Source organism: Bos indicus x Bos taurus, chromosome 12 (assembly GCF_003369695.1).
Source record: "Bos indicus x Bos taurus breed Angus x Brahman F1 hybrid chromosome 12, Bos_hybrid_MaternalHap_v2.0, whole genome shotgun sequence".
Lineage (NCBI taxonomy): Eukaryota > Metazoa > Chordata > Mammalia > Artiodactyla > Bovidae > Bos > Bos indicus x Bos taurus.
In genome coordinates, this window is record NC_040087.1 from 69,807,932 (window position 1) to 69,825,942 (window position 18,011).

General features: G+C 39.8%; 1 protein-coding gene across 1 annotated transcript in view; it reads left to right on the plus strand.

Annotated features, from left to right (window-relative positions):
* The window catches only part of LOC113902483 (multidrug resistance-associated protein 4-like), a 365,222-nt gene that overhangs the window by 1,394 nt on the left and 345,817 nt on the right, over positions 1 to 18,011 (plus strand). The window lies entirely within an intron of this gene.

Consider the following 18,011-nt stretch of genomic DNA (forward strand, 5'->3'; position numbering starts at 1 on the left):
AGTATTTCTGCTTCCTCCTTTGAGGACAACCCTGGGGATGGGGTCCCCAAAGCCTGTGGGGTCTTATTTCTAGCCTTTAGGGAAGTGGTACATGGTCTTGAAGCAGGTGGTCTTGCTACCTAGTTAGACCTCCTTCTCCTTGCCCCAGGACAGGCCAGTAAATTGGGAGAGGGGTTGTTTGGGCAAGGGTTGTTTGGGCAGTCTATTTGGAAAGTCAGAAGTCTGAGTAGACTGAAAATTAATGTCCTAGAAAACCATCTTACCAAGGTCTGGACACTAGTCTCTTTTATAGAACAAAAGGGAGGGAAGTGAGGAGGTAAAGTAGAAAGGCCATTTGTTGTTGTTGAGTTGCTAAATCATGGCTGACTCTTTTGTGACCCCATGGACTGTAGCCCGCCAGGCTCCTCTGTCCATGTGATTTCCCAGGCAAGAATACTGGTGAGGGTTGCCATTTCCTTCTCCACAGGATCTTCCCTACCCAGGGATCAAACCCACACCTTCTGCATTGGCAGGTGTTTTCTTTATCACTGAGCCTCCTGGGAAACCTCAAAGGTCCTAAGTCATTGCAAATATCTCCTGGTCCCCTCTGAGTGTGTTAATATCTTTTGTCCTGCAGCCATTCATAGATGGTCTGGGTCAGGATGTTTCCTGTAAGCTAAACAAAGGTATTTTAGTTTAACATTAAGACTTGAGGGGCCATTATGTATAGTTTGAGCTATAGACATCCCTTTCCTGATTAACTTGTAGCAAAATCAATAGAATACAAAGGTTAAAATAAAAGTAACAGGTTTAACATGGAATCCAATTTTTTCTTCACTATTATAGTCCTTCCCTGGAGTCCTTTGTTCTTGAAAGCACTGAAGGTCCTTGAGCTGGGAGGAAACACAGATGAAAAAGGGCTCAGAGGTGAAACTCTTCTCCCACTCTCTTAGGCCATGCTGTGGGGCCTGCTGGGATTTTAGTTCCCCAACCAGGGATTGAACCCACACTCTGTGCAGTGGAAGTTCAGACTCTTAACCATTGACCCACCAGGGAAGTCCCTGAAACTTCAGTTTTCCATATAGTAGCTGAGACTATTAACTAGGTGGGTCTCAGCCTTTGGGCTTTGATCACACTTGGGTGATTATTAGATTTTTTGTGCTGAGAACCCAATCTTTTCATCTTTCCTATATATTCTGATATTTCCTTTTTATGGGACCACCTAGGGGACCCCAGGGGGATGGGAGTTCCTATGCTTTTTTCCATTGTGGTGTTCAGTTTGTGTAGCTGCCTCTCTGGGTCCTTTGGTGGCCCTTAAGGAAAGAGGGGCATAGAAGGAGGAATATGGATACTGGTACCTTAAATGGTAACAAAGTAGGCAACTGTCTCCTTAACTTCGAGCAGTTCTACAGCCAAAATTTTGGCTTTCTCTGCCTACTGATGCCAAATAAAAAAATATGGAGACAGAGTTTGGAGGGAATAGAAAGATGGCTTTAAAAATCAGCCAGCAGAGGGGAGAACACAGCAGGCTAAGGCCTCAAGAGCCACATACCCCCACCCCGGGGAACCAAGAGACTTTATATAGCCTGGCTCTTGTGGCCTTAGACTAAATGATAAAGTTCAGAGTAATGATGTTTTGGGGCTTCCAAGGTGGCGCAGTAGTAAGGAATCCGCCTGCTAATGCAGGAGATGGGTTTGATCCCTGGGTCAGGAAGATCCCCTAGAGTAGGAAATGGAAACCCACTCCACATTCCTGCCTGGAAAACTCCATGAATAGAGGAGCCTGATGGGCCATAGTCCATGGGTTTGCAAAGAGTTGGACATGACTGAACAGACACAGCACAATGAAGTTTTTGCATTTTTTTTCTTCCTGCATTATTTCAAAACAGTCACAGCTGGCATCAGGCAGCCTGGTAATTGGGGTCCACTTGTCTCTGGATTTTTGGTCTGCAGTCTTCTTTCTGAAATGCAAAAAAACTGTAAAGGGTAGTTTTCTGTAAGAGAGGTCAGGGAGAGCAAATACCAAGTGCAGGGTGTAATTTACCTAGTATTAGGGGGTAATAGGTTAGCTTCTGGTTACACTACAGGTTAGTAACCGTTAAAGTAAAACTAGAAGTGATTAATTCTTTCAGTCGTGTCCATGTTTCTTCCCTAGGCTGTTCACTGTTCTTACTTCCCTTGCTTTCAGGAGAGGAGAAACTTCATTTCTATTTTTGCTGCAATAGCAGGGCAAGGAACTCTCCAAGCATGTTCTGTTTGTGAGTTTCAAAGTGTATGTGCTTGGAAATGGGAAGGTGAAGACTTCTAATTTTGGACTAGGAAACTATGACCCTGAGAGACCTCTTTAAATTGTTTGTTTGATATTTGATAGTAATAACACTGCTGCTGCTGCTGCTGCTAAGTCGCTTCAGTCGTGTCCAACTCTGTGCACCCAACAGACAGCAGCCCACCAGGCTTCCCCATCCCTGGGATTCTCCAGGCAAGAACACTGGAGTGGGTTGCCATTTCCTTCTCCAATGCATGAAAGTGAAAAGTGAAAGTGAAATTGCCCAGTCGTGTCTGACTCTTAGTGACCCCATGGACTGCAGCCTATCAGGCTCCTCCATCCATGGGATTTTCCAGGCAAGAGTACTGGAGTGGGTTGACATTGCCTTCTCCAGTAATAACACTAGCTGTGGATAATTAAGTATGGATGATCAAAGCTCTGTTCTATCTTATAATCCCCCTAGTGGGTATTTTTTGCAAAGCTGGGAACTCTTCAGTTTCCATTAATAAAAGGAGTTTGTATTTCTCCCTGTACCTTTGAAATGGGAATCTGAGTTCTTGTTCATGAAGCCCAAGAATGAACTTCACTAACATGCAAACACTCATGGTAGCAAACAAGCAGGATTTATTTTAAGGTAAAGAGAAGTACAAAGCCCCAGCATTGACACCAAGAGTGGGTGAAGTGACCAAAAAGGTGAGAATTATAGCAGTTTATGTCTTTATTAGTATTGATCTGTTCCTTTTTGGCTGGCTCATGTCCCTGACATATGTAATCTCTGACCAATCAGTTTGAAGGGAACTATGTACATTTTGTCATCTTTATGTTTTTTTTTGATCCCCAGTTTTTCAGTTTTTTTAGACATTGAGTCGCCATTCCTGTGATTCTTTCTTATGACCCCAGGCCACTGTTTAAGAACCAGATGTATGGGTTAAGAGTTAATGGTCCATCTGGTAATTTTCTTCTTGATAAATTGGACAGCATTAATGATTGTCCTGTCTTGGGTCTGGATATTTTATGACCAACCAGACTGAGGTGGCATTCTTTTGGATCCCTGGAAACTGGAACAACAAGTATAGCTTTAAGTTAGTTAATGGGTTGAGATGTTTATTTGAGAGGGTTGCAATTAAAAAAAGGAACCGAGGTCTCAGATCTACACTAACTGCCTAGCAACTTCTACCTCACCTTGAGAGGTAAATAATCTACTTGGGCTCTCAAGGAGAAAAAATAGACAAAGGCCTTAAAAAATTTTTTTTTAGCAAGTTATTTATATTTCTTTATTTATTTGGCTCTTCTGGGTCTTTGTTGTGGCATATGGGGTCTTTGTTGCTGCATGTGAGCTTTCTTTAATTGCAGTGGGCAGGGGATGTTTTGAGCTTTGGTGCATGGGCTTCTCATGGTGGTGGCTTGTTCCGTTGTGGAACACAGGTTCTAGGGCATGCGAGTTGTTGTAGCAGGCAGGCTTAGTAGCTGTGATGCTCAGGCTTAGTTGCCTCACAGCATGTGGGATCTTAGTTCCCGGACTAGGGATCAAACTCCTGTTTCCTGAACTGGCAGGCAGATTCTTAACACTGGGCCACCAGGGAGGTTTTGTTTTTTTTTTTTAATTTAATTTTATTTTTTAACTTTACAATATTTTATTGGTTTTGCCATATATCAACATGAATCCACCACAGGTATACATGTGTTCCCCATCCTGAACCCTCCTCCTTCCTCCCTCCCTGTACCATCCCTCTGGGTCAGTCCAGTGCACCAGCCCCAAGCTTCCAGTATTGTGCATCGAACCTGGACTGGCGACTCATTTCATATATGATATACATGTTTAACTGCCATTCTCCCAAATCATCCCACCCTCTCCCTCTTCCAAGAGTCCAAAAGACTGCTCTATACATCAGTGTCTATTTTGTTGTCTCATATACAGGGTTGTCGTTACCATCTTTCTAAATTCCATATATATGCGTTAGTATACTGTATTGGTGTTTTTCTTTCTGGCTTACTTCACTCTGTATAATAGGTTCCAGTTTCATCCACCTCATTAGAACTGATTCAAATGTATTCTTTTTAATGGCTGAGTAATACTCCATTGTGTATATGTACCACAGCTTTCTTATCCATTCATCTGCTGATGGACATCTAGGTTGCTTCCATGTCCTGGCTATTATAAACAGTGCTGTGATGAACATTGGGGTACACGTGTCTCTTTCAATTCTGGTTTCCTCAGTGTGTATGCCCAGCAGTGGGATTGCTGGGTCATAAGGCAGTTCTATTTCCAGTTTTTTAAGGAATCTCCACACTGTTCTCCATAGTGGCTGTACTAGTTTGCATTCCCACCAACAGTGTAAGAGGGTTCCCTTTTCTCCACACCCTCTCCAGCATTTATTGCTTGTAGACTTTTGGATCGCAGCCATTCTGACTGGCATGAAATGGTACCTCATAGTGGTTTTGATTTGCATTTCTCTGATAATGAGTGATGTTGAGCATCTTTTCATGTGTTTGTTAGCCATCTATATTGTCTTCTTTGGAGAAATATCTATTTAGTTCTTTGGCCCATTTTTGGATTGGGTCATTTATTTTTCTGGAATTGAGCTGCAGGAGTTGCTTGTGTATTTTTGAGATTAGTTATTTGTCAGTTGCTTCATTTGCTATTATTTTCTCCCATTCTGAAGGCTGTCTATTCACCTTGCTTATGGTTTCCTTTGTTGTGCAGAAGCTTTTAAGTTTAATTAGGTCCCATTTGTTTATTTTTGCTTTTATTCCCAATATTCTGGGAGGTGGGTCATAGAGGATCCTGCTGTGATGCATGTCAGAAAGTGTTTTGCCTATGTTCTCCTCTAGGAGTTGTATAGTTTCTGGTCTTACGTTTAGATCTTTAATCCATTTTGAGTTTATTTTTGTGTATCGTGTTAGAAAGTGTTCTAGTTTCATTCTTTTACAAGTGGTTGACCAGTTTTCCAAGCACCACTTGTTAAAGAGATTGTCTTTAATCCAGTGTATGTTCTTGCCTCCTTTGTCAAAGATAAGGTGTCCATAGATTTATCTCTTGGCTTTCTATTTTGTTCCATTGATCTATATTTCTGTCTTTGCGCCAGTACCATACTGTCTTGATAACTGTGGCTTTGTACTAGAGCCTGAAGTCAGGCAGGTTGATTCCTCCAGTTCCATTCTTCTTTTTCAAGATTGCTTTGGCTATTTGAGGTTTTTTGTATTTCCATACAAATTGTGAAATTATTTGTTCTAGCTCTGTGAAGAATACCGTTGGTAGCTTGATAGGGATGGCATTGATCTATAAATGCTTTGGGTAGTATACTCGTTTTCACTATATTGATTCTTCCAATCCATGAACATGGTATATTTCTCTATCTATTAATGTCCTCTTTGATTTCTTTCACCATAGTTTTCTATATATAGGTCTTTAGTTTCTTTAGGTAGATATATTCCTAAGTATTTTATTCTTTCCGTTGCAATGGTGAATGGAATTGTTTCCTTAATTTCTCTTTCTATTTTCTCATCATTAGTGTATAGGAATGCAAGGGATTTCTGTGTGTTGATTTTATATCCTGCAACTTTACTATATTCATTGATTAGTTCTAGTAATTTTCTGGTGGAGTCTTTAGGGTTTTCTATGTAGAGGATCATGTCATCTGCAAACAGTGAGAGTTTTACTTCTTCTTTTCCAATTTGGATTCCTTTTATTTCTTTTTCTGCTCTGATTGCTGTGGCCAAAACTTCCAAAACTATGTTGAATAGTAATGGTGAAAGTGGGCACCCTTGTGTTGTTCCTGACTTTAGGGGAAATGCTTTCAATTTTTCACCATTGAGGATAATGTTTGCTGTGGGTTTGTCATATATAGCTTTTATTATGTTGAGGTATGTTCCTTCTATTCCTGCTTTCTGGAGAGTTTTTACCATAAATGGATGTTGAATTTTGTCAAAGGCTTTCTCTGCATCTATTGAGATAATCATATGGCTTTTATTTTTCAATTTGTTAATGTGGTGTATTACATTGATTGATTTGCAGATATTGAAGAATCCTTGTATCCCTGGGATAAAGCCCACTTGGTCATGGTGTATGATCTTGTTAATGTGTTGTTGGATTCTGATTAGTAGAATTTTGTTAAGGATTTTGGCATCTATGTTCATCACTGATATTGGCCTGTCATTTTCTTTTTTTGTGGCATCTTTGTCAGGTTTTGGTATTAGGGTGATGGTGGCCTCATAGAATGAGTTTGGAAGTTTACCTTCCTCTGCAATTTTCTGGAAGAGTTTGAGTAGGATAGATATTAGCTCTTCTCTAAATTTTTGGTAGAATTCAGCTGTGAAGCCGGCTGGACCTGGGCCTTTGCTGGAAGATTTCTGATTACAGTTTCAGTTTCTGTGCTTGTGATGGGTCTGTTAAGATTTTCTGTTTCTTCCTGGTCCAGTTCTGGAAAGTTGTATTTTTCTAAGAATTTGTCCATTTCTTCCACGTTGTTCATTTTATTGGCATATAGTTGCTGATAGTGGTCTCTTATGATCCTTTGTATTTCTGTGTTGTCTGTAATCTCTCCATTTTCACTTCTAAGTTTATTGATTTGATTTTTCTCCCTTTGTTTCTTGATGAGTCTGGCTAATGGTTTGTCAATTTTATTTATCCTTTCAAAGAACCAGCTTTTGGCTTTGTTGATTTTTGCTATGGCCTCCTTTGTTTCTTTTGCATTTATTTCTGCCATAATTTTAAAGATTTCTTTCCTTCTACTAACCCTGGGGTTCTTCATTTCTTCATTTTCTAGTTGCTTTAGGTGTAGATTTAGGTTATTTATTTGACTTTTTTCTTATTTCTTGAGGTATGCCTGTATTGCTGTGAATTTTCCCCTTAGGACTGCCTTTACAGTGTCCCACAGGTTTTTGGTTGTTGTGTTTTCATTTTCATTAGTTTCTATGCAAATTTTGATTTCTTTTTTGATTTCTTCTGTGATTTGTTGGTTATTCAGCAGCGTGTTGTTCAGCCTCCATATGTTGGAATTTTTAATAGTTTTTCTCCTGTACTTGAGATCTAATCTTTTCTAATTAATCTTTTCTAATCTTTTCTAAAATCTAATCTTTTCTCAGATCTAATCTTTTCTAATCAATCTAATCTAATTGTGGTCAGAAAAGATGCTTGGAATGATTTCAGTTTTTCTGAATTTACCAAGGCTAGATTTAAGGCCCAGGAAGTGATCTATCCTGGAGAAGGTTCCGTGTGCACTTGAGAAAATGGTGAAATTCATTGTTTTGGGATGAAATGTCCTATAGAATATCAATTAGGTCTAACTGGTCTATTGTATCATTTAAAGTTTGTGTTTCCTTGTTAATTTTCTGTTTAGTTGATCTATCCATAGGTGTGAGTGGGGTATCAAAGTCTCCCACTATTATTGTGTTATTGTTAATTTCCCCTTTCATATGTGTTAGCATTTGTCTTACATACTGTGGTGCTCCTATGTTGGGTGCATATATATTTGTAATTGTTATATCTTCTTCTTGGATTGATCCTTTGATCATTATGTAGTGATCTTCTTTGTCTCTCTTCACAGCCTTTGTTTGAAAGTCTATTTTATCTGATATGAATATTGCTACTCCTGCTTTCTTTTGGTCTCTATTTGCATGGAAAATCTTTTTCCAGCCTTTCAGTTTCAGTGTGTCTGTGTCCCCTGTTTTGAGGTGGGTCTCTTGTAGACAACATATATAGGGGTCTTGTTTTTGTATCCATTCAGCCAGTCTTTGTCTTTTGGTTGGGGCATTCAATCCATTTAGATTTAAGGTAATTATTGATAAGTATGATCCTGTTGCCATTTGCTTTATTGTTTTGGGTTCGAGTTTATACACCCCTTTGTGTTTCCTGTCTAGAGAATATCCTTTAGTATTTGTTGGAGAGCTGGTTTGGTGGTGCTGAATCTCTCAGCTTTTGCTTGTCTGTAAAGCTTTTGATTTCTCTTTCATATTTGAATGAGATCCTTGCTGGGTACAATAATCTGGGCTGTAGGTTATTTTCTTTCATCAGTTTAAATATGTCTTGTCATTCCCTCCTGGCTTGAAGAGTTTCCATTGAAAGATCAGCTGATATCCTTATGGGAATTCCCTTGTGTGATATTTGTTGTTTTTCCCTTGCTGCTTTTAATAGTTGTTCTTTGTGTTTGATCTTTGTTAACTTGATTAATATGTGTCTTGGGGCGTTTTGCCTTGGGTTTATCCTGTTTTGGACTCTCTGGGTTTCTTGGACTTGGATGGTTATTTCCTTCCCCATTTTCAGGAAGTTTTCAACTATTATCTCCTCAAGTATTTTCTCATGGTCTTTCTTTTTGTCTTCTTGTTCTGGGACTCCTATGATTCGAATGTTGTAGTGTTTAATATTGTCCTGAGGTCTCTGAGATTGTCCTCATTTCTTTTAATTCGTTTTTCTTTTATCCTCTCTGATTCATTTATTTCTATCATTCTATCTTCTAATTCACTAATCCTATCTTCTGCTTCTGTTATTCTACTATTTGATTTGTTGCCTTCAGAGTGTTTTTGATCTCATTTATTGCATTATTCATTATATATTGACTCTTTTTTATTTCTTCTAGGTCCTTTTTAAACCTTTCTTGCATCTTCTCAATCCTTGTCTCCAGGCTATTTATCTGTGATTCCATTTTGATTTCAAGATTTTGGATCATTTTCACTATCATTATTCGGAATTCTTTATCAGGTAGATTCCCTATCTCTTCCTCTTTTGTTTGGTTTGGTGGGCATTTATCCTGTTCTTTTACCTGCTAGGTATTCCTCTGTGTCTTCATCTTGTTTATATTGCTGAGTTTCAGTTGTCCTTTCTGTATTCTGGCAGTTTGTGGAGTTCTCTTTATTGTGGAGTTTCCTCGCTGTGGGTGGGTTTGTACATGTGGCTTGTCAAGGTTTCTTGGTTAGGGAAGCTTGTATCGGTGTTCTGGTGGGTGGAGCTGGATTTCTTCTCTCTGGAGTGCAATGAAGTGTCCAGTAATGAGTTATGAGATGTCTATGGTTTTGTAGTAACTTTGGGCAGCTTGTATATTGGAGCTCAGGGCTGTGTTCCTGTGTTGCTGGAGATTTGCATGGTATGTCTTGCTCTGGAACTTGTTGGCCCTTGTGTGGTGCTTGGTTTCAGTGTAGGTATGGAGGCGTTTGATGAGCTCCTATTGATTAATGTTCCCTGGAGTCAGTAGTTCCCTGGAGTCAGGGTTTGGACTTAAGCCTCCTGCTTCAGGTTTTCAGTCTTATTTTTACAGTGGTGTCAAAACTTCTTCTATACAGCACCATTGATAAAACATCTAGGTTAAAGACGAAAAGTTTCTCCACAGTGAGGGACACCCAGAGAGGTTCACAGAGTTACATGGAGGAGAGAAGAGAGAGGAGGGAGTTAGAAGTGACCCGAATGAGCTGAGGTGGAATCAATAGAGGAGAGAGCAGGCTAGCCATTAATCACTTCCTTTGTGCACTCCACAACTGGACCGCTCAGAGATGTTCATGGAGTTATACAGAGAAGAGAAGAGGGAGGAAGGAGACAGAGGTGGCCAGGAGGATAAAAGGGGGGAATGAAAAGGAGAGAGACGGATCCAGCCAGTAATCAGTTCCCTAAGTGTTCTCCACCATCTGGAACACACAGAAATTCTCAGAGTTGGGTAGAGTAGAGAGGGGTTAGGGAGGAGACATAGGCGACCTGATGGAGAAAAAGGAGAGTCCAAAGGAGGAGAAAGCAGTCAAGCCAGTAATCTCATTCCCACGTAAAAGTGGGTACTGAAGATTGGGTTCTTATAGGTACAAAATTGATAACAAATACCAAAAAGCAAAAATTAAAAATCTAGAGTAGAGTTTGAAATTTCAAAAATACAATGTTAAAGAAAAGAAGAAGAAGAAGACAGAAAAAAAAAAAAATCACAAAAATTATAAAAAAAAAAAATAGGTACAAAATTGATAAGAAATACCTAAAAGCAAAAATTAAAAATCTAGAGTAGAATTTGGAATTTCAGAAATACAATGTTAAAGAAAAGAAGAAAAAAAAAAGAAAGAAAAAATAAAGTCACAAAAATTATAAAATATATATATGAAGTTTGCTTTTAAAAAATAGGGTCTTTTTTTTTTTTTTTTTTTTGCAAAGTAATAGTAGGTTATAAAAGTGAAAATTAAAGGAGTAATAGAGGACTGAAAATTTTTTTAAAAATTAAAAAAAAAAAAAGAGTGATCATGCAAATAATAAAAATATATCTAGGACTTTCTCTGGTGTTGTTGTGGGTATTGTGGGGCCAGTTCATTTTTGGCTAGTTCCTTGGTCCAGCTTATATTTCTCAAGATCTATAGGCCCCTTCCTATGTAGTCCATACTAACGACAGGGTTTTAATCTATTGCACCTGTCGCTTCCAAGGCGGTTCCCTCTGTTTTAATGTCTTCTGTTTGCTGGTCTCTTCAGTGTCTGATTTCCACCCTGACACAAAGGGGGCGGTGGTGGACACTTTATTTATTTATTTTTTTAGGCTCCCTTGTTCAGTCGCACTGTGGGGAGGGAGGGAAGCTGCAAACAAATAACACTGGCATGTGCTTGCAGTGCCTCAGCCACACTGGGCCTGCCCCTGCTCACAACGCGTGTACCCTCCCTGCCCACACTGGTCATGCCCTAGGTTGCTCTGCTGGGAACCATCTGAGGCTGGCCCTGGGCTGCATGCACCTTCCAGGTCTAAGCCGCTCAGGTTCAGGCACTCAGGTAGTCCTCAGAGGCGCAGACTCAGTTTGGCCTGTGTTTTGTGCCCTCCCAAGGTCCAAGCAGCTCGGGTAATGAGGTGTTTGGCAAGCACTGTTGCTGCGACTTATTGCCTCCCCGCCACTTGGTTTTCTGGGTGTACAATTGGCGCACCTTCTAAGGGGGATGTTTACTGTCCAAAACCCCAAGAACTCTTAGTTAGCAAAGAAGCCTGCTTACAGTTTTGTAGATAATGTCTCTCTGGGGCTGCGATTGTCCCCTTCCGGCTCTGGCTGCCTATCACTGGAGGGGGATGGTCTGCAGCCGGCTATCTCTGTTCAGTCCTTTGTTCTGTGCGCGGGCCTGGTGGTGTCTTAGGTTAGGGCTGGCTTTTCATGTGGTAGTTATCCCACAGTCTTGTTTGCTAGCCCAAGTTATTTCGCTCAGATAGCGCTCGGGGCATTTAGGCCAGTTCCTTACTGTAAGCGATGCAGCTCGCGCCTCCCTGCCCAGCCCCCGCTTGCTAGTGGTGGGTGCAGGCGTCTGCACTGCTTCTCCGCTGGGGGAGTTACCCTTGGGCTTGTAATCTGTAGGTTTAATTGTTTATTTATTTTTCCTCCCTGTTATGTTGCCTCTGTGCTTCCAAGGCTTGGCACAGACTCGGCAGTGAGAGTGTTTCCTGGTGTTTGGAAACTTCTCTCTTTTTAAGACTCCCTTCCCGGGATGGAGCTCTGTCCCTCCCTCTTTTGTCTCCTTTTTTTCTTTTATATTTTTCCCTACCTTCTTTCGAAGACAATGGGCTGCTTTTCTGGGTGCCTGATGTCCTCTGCCAGCATTCAGATGTTGTTTTGTGGAATTTACTCGGCATTTAAATGTTCTTTTGATGAATTTGTGGGGGAGAAAGTGGTCTCCCCATCCTATTCTTCCTCCATCTTAGCTCTTCCTCCACCAGGGAGGTTTTTAGAGAAAGGCTTTTTTAAACTCAAGCAGAAAAACTGAGATCTCTGGTTCCATCCGTATGTAAAAATTAATTCGTAAATGAGCTCTACTTAACTGACTTAAAAGTAAACCCTTACAAATTAAATACTACTTACAAATCTTTAAAACATCAGCCAAATATATTGCAGGTTCACATGATCTAGGGAATATTTAGTACTGAATCATGTACTATTGAAGCTAGCTTAAGCTTGTTAGTTTGATTAACATAGGCATTTGTCATCAAGAAAAATAACTTGATATGATAAAAGGTAAACTCTATAGCAGTACTTATGTTTTGAAAACATCATCTCAAATCTTCAGATTTTGATAACCTGAAACTAAAGCTGAATGATAAGAATTCAGTGACTATCTGTGCCATTTCAAATAGGATAAAATATTGGAACATTTGTTGCTGGGCAGGTCTAAGTTGACCTACCTTTTTTTGCCCTGTTAGGAAAGGAAAACTAAAGCATAAGTTTCCAATCAGGAAGTGCTGCTATGACAAACAGTTCACAATTACTTGCCACTTGGTTTCCACTAGGAATTAATAAGATTTTTAAGAGTTGAGGATTCTATTTTAAATATGTGACTAAAGCTGCTAAAAATAATAAAAGAAACATTTCAGTATATAGTAGGAAATATGTTTTGAATAGAAAAAGGAGTTTTGTACATGGTTGAGCTGAGGTTAGGTTAAACTTAATTAAGTAAATGGATTTTGTTATTAAAAGTAGGATGGTACAGTACTAGTCTTGTTTCCACTCTGCTAAGAAAATAAGTTTTACTTAGAATACTGCTTTTGACAGCAGATTTTGTGAACTTCCTTGCCTTTAAGCAATCTGATTTGTTTGTAAATATTCACAGTGACATAGGATTCTTTTTTTTTTAATTATTTATTTTTGATTGGAGGATAATTGGTTTACAATATCGTGTTGGTTTGTGCCGTACATCAACATGAATCAGCCATGGGGGTATATATATGTCCCCTTCCTCTTGAACCTCTCTCCTACCTCCCACTGCATCCACCCCTCTAGGTTGACACAGAGCACCAGGTTGAGCTCCCTGAGTTGTCATACAGTAAATTCCCACTGGTTATCTATTTTACATATGGTAATATATCTGTTTCCTTGTTATTCTCTCAATTAGTCTCATCCTCTCCTTCCCTCACTTTGTCCACAAGTGTGTTCTCTATGTCTGTGTCTCCATTTCTGCTCTGCAAATAGGTCTATCAGTACCATCTTTGTAGATTCCATATATATATACATTAAAATATGATATTTGTTTTCCTCTTTCTGACTTCACTCTGTATAACAGGCTCTGGGTTCATCCACCTCATTAGAATAGCCTCAAATGTGTTCCTTTTTATGGCTGAGTAATATTCCATTGCATATATGTACCACAACTTCTTTATCTATTTATCTGTTGATGGACATTTAGGTTGCTTCCATGTCCTATCTATTGTTAATAGTGCTACAATGAACATTGGAATACATGTATCTTTTTCAATTATGGTTTTCTCAGGGTATATGTCCAGTAGTGGGATTGCTGGGCACAGTGGACTATGATTCTATCTGACCAAATGTTTTGAAAACTTTTTGATATTTTTTACAAACTTACTACCAAGTCTCAAAGTTTTTTGACTTCAGCTAACTTTTGGTTGCTTCAGAGAGACTCTGAACCATCTCAGAGAAAAAAAATTTAACTAGGATTTGTTTGTATGTTAAATTACACAGGAAGCATTGTCAAATGAATGCTAACCCCCTCAGATTATATAGTATGGATAAATATTATTAATATAAATATCACAGAAATTATATATAGGTTCTAAAATTTGAGTATCTTCTGATAAAATGTTACTAGTCATAATCTAGTTATTACATTGTAATTAGGTGTTTAACTGTGCCTTTTAACTCTATTATTTATAGACAGTTCTGATGCTTTGGCAAAAGTGCTTCATCTTCAAGAAGCTTCGTAGGACTTTTTGACAAGTGCAGGTCTCTGATAAATTTCAAATGATACTGCTGAACTGGTACCACATTAAAAATCCTAATGGAAAACGTGATGGCTTCTAAAGAAATTAACAAAGGTATTGATTACCAAGTAAACTGGTGAATGTGGTTATAATGTTTATGTTCTTTTTTTCTATTGATTGGAATTCTATTGGAATGCTATTGGTTTTGATCTGTTTTCCACATACAGGGAAGCCCTTCCTCTCAAGTTACTCATGACTTATAGCAATTTGGTAAATTATCCCTCTGTGAATAAAATGAAATAGTTTTCTTTTTTTGAGGTGGGGGGCTGGTTCCTCCAGAAATGGAGACTTTTGGGTTCTAAGCAGCCTTACTCTGCATATAAGTTAAATAAGCAGGGTGACAATATACAGCTTTGATGTACTCTTTTCCTCATTTGGAACCAGTCTATTGTGCCATGTCCAATTCTAACTGTTGCTTCTTGACCTGCATACAGGTTTCTCAGGAGGCAGGTAAGGTGGTCTGGTATTTCCAACTCTTTAAGAATTTTCCAGAGTTTGTTGTGATCCACACAGTTAAAGGCTTTAGCATACAGTCAATGAAGGAGAAGTACATGTTTTTCTGGAATTCTCTTGCTTTTTCTATGATCACAGATATTGGCAATTTGATCTCTGGTTCCTCTGCCTTTTTGAAATACAGCTTGAACATCTGGAAGTTCTTGGTTCAGGTGCTGTTGAAGCCTGACTTGGAGAACTTTGAGCATTATTTTGATTGTGTGTGAGATGAGTGCAATTATGTGGGTATTTGTTTACTTGGCCAGTTATCTCGTTTCTTTCTTCTCACCTGACTGGTCCTTGGACCCTCTCCAAGATTTTGCCAAGATGGATCCCACTGCAGAGGCCTATAGGTGCATATCTATACTTATTATGGGGTGAAGTCCCCTCCCTTTTTGAACTCCAAGGAACCTTCTGTGTATGTGTGGAAGGGAAAGTTTTCCTTGACCTCAGGAGTGGGCACCTTATCTCTTTGTTTTAGCAGAGCTCAGCTTTTACCACTAGCTTTGTCGTTGAAGTGTTTGGGTGAGAACAAAGCTTGAATTTTACTCCTCTTGACGAATACTAGTTGTCTAGCCCAGGGTCCATCTATCTCCTACTTCAAACTCTCCACTTACAAAGGGAGTGTGGATGTGGAAACTGCCGCTGGTGTCAAGACAGACTCTCTGGAGGCTCTTGTCAGAGAAGCTGATGACATGAGCGGGGATGTGAACTGGCTGAGAGCAGAGATGGTTTAGGCTTTCAGTAACTAGTGATCATGAATGTATATAAATGTTTAATTTCAAACTAGGATTCTTTACATTATTTTCAGAATACCGTATGTATTGCTGCTGCTGCTGCTAAGTCACATCAGTCGTGTCCGACTCTGTGCGACCCCACAGACAGCAGCCCACCAGGCTCCTGCGTCCCTGGGATTTTCCAGGCAAGAGTACTGGAGTGGGGTGCCATTGCCTTCTCCGACCATATGTATTAATCTTGTTGTTTTTCACTAACAGTCAGAAATCCACATGTCGTAAACAGAGGCTAGGTGAGCTCACTAGGGCTATTTCTCTGTTTCCATTAAGCATTTAGTTTGATGATTTTGGCAATTTTATACAATAACTACAGCTTCAAGCAAGATGTAGAACAGACTAAAGGTGCATTAAAATTTACAACTAATTCCTTATAGTGGAATAGATAGTATAACAAGTATAAGTTTATCTCCTGTAGTTTATTCTTGATTTTTTGGATCTTTATAGTCCTGCATCTGGTCAGCCTGAGAAGTGTCAACTAGTGTCCATTCAGGTGTGTCAAGTGGATAATTTGTCTTTCTGAGTCTTCTGGGTGTCCCCCAATGTGTTGACTCCCTTTCTCTGTTGACCCAAAGCACATAGACTATCAGATATTTCTCCAACAAAGGTGGGTTTATTTGGGATCAGCAGAGAATTGCAATTCAGTGTCTGCAACCATGGTGAGTCACATGCAAGTCCCCAAAGGGCAAGGGAAGGAGAACTCTTTTATAGAGGGAAAGGAAGTTGGGAGGGTTGTTGTGGTCCATAACTTTTCATTGGTTGAATCCTTGTAAGGAAAGAAAAGTCTTTCTTCTTGCTGTTGGACTTTGCAAGTGTTGTAGGTGTGACATCCCACTTCTGGTCTTCTGACTATTTAAGGCTTTATTTACACCTCATTGTCTGTCTCCCAGGCTTTGTCTTCTCTGTGGAGTGTGGATCACCTTTATCCTAATCTTGCCTTTGACTTTGTTACTGTACACAAATTTGTGTGCTCTAAGCACAGTGAGGGTAAACGAGTTTAAGTGTCAGAGTTTGGAGCAGATCAATGTTTATTGCAGGGCCATGCAAGGAGATGGGTGGTTTCTGCCTTATTCAAACCCCAAAGGGTTTCAGCAAAGTGTTTTAAAAGGCAAGATGAGGGAGGGACATGGTTGGTTGGTGCAAACTTTTGGTGTCATAATCCTTTGTTCTTGCAGCTATCCATATGTCAGGCCACGAAGTTCCTGTGAACCTCCAACAAGACAAATATTATTCTTTGTTTTGCAAATTTTAAATCTCTGTATGACTGGAAAAGTGCTATATCCTTAGAGATCAGAGCCTTGAGAATGGGGTGTCCTTTATATTTCAGGCTATAGGCAATGTTCTTAACTTTATACAAAAGCAGTAGAATACAAAGATTAAAGTAAAGGAAACAGATCTAAAATGGAGTTCTTCCCTATTACAGCTTTTTGATGGGGTCAGGGAACCCTGTCTTATCATGAAGATATCTCTGTGGATTCCTTCTTTGTGAAAGATAAGCCCCTGTAGACATTTTCTGTTTCTGTGTCCACCATGGGTGAAGATGGATTCCTGTAGTACAGTGAAAAAGTGTAGGCTACTGAATGACTGGATGGTCTTATCTTGGCCCTGAAAATTTTGTGTGGCTAAATGTGAGTGAAGCTCAGCTTTAGCTAGCTTAAAATTGGAAGGATGGGATGATCTTAATGTGTTCACCCATTCTAGGGTTAAGGCCTCATGTTATTGGGGCTAGGGCATACTTGAAGACAGGAAGGTAACTTTTAGATCCGTATAAAGATTAATAGGGCTTCCTTGGTGGCTCAGACAGTAAAGAATTTGCCTGCAATGCAGGAGACCCAGGTTCTATCCCTGGATGAGGACGATCCCCTGGAGTAGGAAGTGACAACCCTCTCCAGTGTTCTTGCCTGGAGCATCCTTTGGAAAGAGAAGCCTGGTAGCTACAGACCATGGGGTTCAAAGAGTTGGACATGACTGAGCGACTAACACACACACAAAGATTAATGCTTTAAAAAAATCTGTTATATTAGGTATATATCTAGAGATGACATTACTGATAATCACACCTATTGAATGCTTCATGAGGGCTCATAATTTGTTACCATTTTTACATATGTCTTATTTAATCCTCAAACATGCCTATGAGGCAGGCATCATATGAATACTTACTTTACAAATAAGGAAAAATATGTCCAGTAAGTGTGGGCAGCTTTTTAGGAGCCTCATAGCTGGAAAGTCTCTATGCCCTAACTGCAGCTGTACTCACATCTTCAGCACACACTGAGGCTGGCAGTCCTCAGGTTCCTATTTACCTGGCTTTAACTCCCTCAGTTTGAGCGAATATTAAGTGAATATGCTAACTCAATCTAGCAGACATTTAACAGTCATATTAGTGACTGAATATACTTTTTGTATAGGCATGCATCTGAAGTGTGTTCTCCTACTTTATTATGGTGACTCTTGATTGCTGGAAGCGTTGTTGGAATCCTTATCCATCCAGTCCTGAAGGCATCAAGCTATCAGTTCTCCTTGACTTCTTCACTGTCATCTGCTGACATCAAATCCTACTGATTCAGCTTTAGACATGCCCTTGGAGTCACTCATTCTTTCAGTAACTGTTTCCTGAGTGTGGATGTGTGGGGCCCACAGGGAAGGCAGCTTCTGGAGTTTGTGTTCCTCGAACCCACCCCTCCCCCTCCCCGCCCCTGCAGTCCTCACCTAACACTTTTGGCTTCTCTTCCTCCCAACGTGCATTCCTGCTACCAGTCTTTCCCCTAAAACAAACCC